This window comes from Calliphora vicina, chromosome 4 (assembly GCF_958450345.1).
Source record: "Calliphora vicina chromosome 4, idCalVici1.1, whole genome shotgun sequence".
In the NCBI taxonomy this organism is placed as follows: Eukaryota; Metazoa; Arthropoda; class Insecta; order Diptera; family Calliphoridae; genus Calliphora; species Calliphora vicina.
This window is the reverse complement of record NC_088783.1, coordinates 81,162,926-81,165,826: the sequence shown is the minus strand read 5'-3', so window position 1 is coordinate 81,165,826 and position 2,901 is coordinate 81,162,926. Positions and strand designations below refer to the sequence as shown.

At 28.7% G+C, this 2,901-nt stretch overlaps 1 pseudogene; it reads left to right on the top strand.

The window, feature by feature from the left end:
- The first annotated feature begins 200 nt into the window (after positions 1 to 200).
- On the top strand, positions 201 to 1,655 carry LOC135958522 (isoaspartyl peptidase/L-asparaginase-like; annotated as a pseudogene).
- Positions 1,656 to 2,901: the final 1,246 nt, after the last annotated feature.

Genomic DNA, 2,901 nt, shown 5'->3' with positions numbered 1-2,901 from the left:
TTTTTAAGCCTGTATCTTTATGCAATTATTTTATATATTTTACGAAATATTGTTAAAAATGGTATCAAGGTTTTTAAAAAATATGCTTAAATGAGCTTTAGAAAATATATTTAATTAAAACCGGTTAACCGTCTTACAAAAACCGGTTTCTCAAAACACCGAAAAGTTAAAGAAACCCGAAACCGGTCGAGTTTACAAAGATGAAAAAACCGGTTCACCGTTTTTCGGTTTTGGATACTCTAGTGAGTTTATTTCAACTTGAAAGGTAAATCTTGAAGGTGTAACCTTTTGTATCGGGTACTTTAAAACGCCCATTTTGCTTTAAAGAAATCGTTAAATTTCTCTTGCAGTCTATCCTGCATAACAACGAGAACGTTAATAACTTTTGTGTTAAGGTTAATCGCTCTTCATTACATTACAAAAATGAAATAAAATGACAGAATATAACACTGACACTAAGAATTCTCTCAAACATTAACTTACAACTTTTTTTCAGTTTAAAACTTTGACCCACTGTAAAAAAGAACCTCAGTAAAAAAACCATTAAATAAATCGAACGATAATAACTTGTGTGTTAAGGTTAACCGCACTTTATTACATGTCGCTAATAGATAAACTAAAGTTAGTTTTGTCAGAAAGATGGGAATAAAATTATTAGGGTATTACACAAATAAAGTTAAACGTAATTTCATAATATATATCTATGTATGTCTAACAATTAACTTTCATTTTCAGTTTATCATTGTGTCTTTGATTTTGTGTGGTTTTCACAATGAGATATTGGTGAGTTGTTAAATGTTTGTTTGTTCTCAAACGTATGATTAATATTAATACAATTTTAAAATCACATTCATCAGACGCTTTGTTGTCATCAAACGTATGATTAATATTAACATAATTTTAAATTTATATTCATCATACGTGTAAATTCATAAATCACTTTATTTTATAGACATTTTTTAATTATTACAGTCACTAAATATAATTCCCACCGTATTAGTACATGGTGTTGCTGGACCTATGTCCGTAGATGCGATACCCAATAAAAGGTATGGTATCAAATTGGCTGCCCGCATTGGTTACGAGGCTTTAAAGAGCACTGGCAGTGTAGTAGATGCTGTTCAACAAGCGATAGAATACTTAGAATCTAATCCAAACTTTAATGCTGGCTATGGCGGTGCTTTTACTTGGGAGGGTAATGTGGAAATGGATGCGGCCATCATGAATGGTTATGATTTGAATGCCGGTTGTGTATCGTTGGCTAAAGATATAATGCATCCCATATCATTGGCTCGCAGCATAATGGATAAATCAAGACATACATGTTTAGCAGGTGACGGTGCCATGGCTTATGCTAAAACAGAAGGTTTTGAATTTTTGCCAGAAGCATCTTTAGTTACTGAAAATTTTAAAAAGGTTTTGAAATACATTAAAAATAGTTATGGTAATGGCAGCAGATCTAAATAGGAGACAATTTTCGGCTCTCCTGGTACCGTTGGTGCTGTTGCTATTGACGCTAATGGCAATGTGGCTTCTGCTACTTCTACCGGTGGCATAACTGGTAAAATGATTGGTCGCATTGGGACTTAGCAATTTTGGGTGCTGGTACTTATGCAGACAATGCTTCTGTGCAAAAGCAGACTATGGAAATTTAGTTTTAAAACATTGTTTAAATTTAAGTTGTTTTATGAATAAGGGGGTTAATGTTTTTCCAACTTTAATACCAAAAATTATTCGTTAATATTGCAATTGATTGCATAATTCTACAATATGAATAAGATATTTTGAACAAGTCTGTCGTTTCCTCAAATAAATCTTTCTTCAAATTAATTAACGTTCCGAGAACATTCAATATGAATACATTTTGTCCTGGACTTAGAAAAGCAGTAAAACATTTCTTTATTCATACATGTTTTATACATTTATTTAATATATTCTTTTTTTTATTTTGAATTAAATTTTTTTTATTTTTTTTTCAAAAATCATTAAATTTGTTTATTTGTCTTATATTTAAATGATTTGGTTTTCTTAATAAATAATTTACAATAGTTTTTGTTTTAACTTTATGATTTTGTTTTTATATATTAAATATTTATACCTGTTAAGTTTACTAAAAGTTATGCACAATCTTAATTAACTAAATATTATGTATATTATTAATTTTGTTTATTTTTTTATAGTTTTAATGTATTTTTGAAATTTTGAAACTTACATATAGATGATGTGCCATGTATTAACATACCTGTGTATTCGCGTTGAATGAAAGTAGTTAGTTTCAATGAAAATCAAAAAAAAAAAAAAACAAATAAAGAAAAAATTATAGATTTCAGATGAATAAAATACTAGGGAGTAGTATTGGGAGTATTGGATAAAATATTTAAAGAAAGTTTTACAATTCAAGGAATATATGCATGTCAAAAGTATTATAACGAAAGTTTAATAAAATAACTCCCTGTAAGAAAAAAACTACTTAGGCTTTGGTACAGTTTTTTTTAAATGTGACGATTTACAATAGCCTTGGTTATAAAAGTAGATCTTTGAGAAATATCAATTGATTGGATTGAGAAATTTACTAGTATGTTTCTTGATGAAAACATGGAATTGAAAATATTTCAAATAAAATATTTTTCATTGATCGTGAACGCATTTTGCTTTTACCATTTGCTTGGTATACTCTTTGGGACAAATTATCATGTGAAACTGCAAATGCAAAAATGTTTGTAAAACCACAATAAAATTCCCTTTTCAGGCAAAAACAAAAATATTGCCCTTTTTCGGATGATATAACAGGGGATATGTGGTACCATATGGGCAATTCCACTAAACGAAATATTTTTCTTTTCTTTGGATGATTTTATAATAAATAAAATTTAATATCGTACGTGACAGATTTTTCTCTTA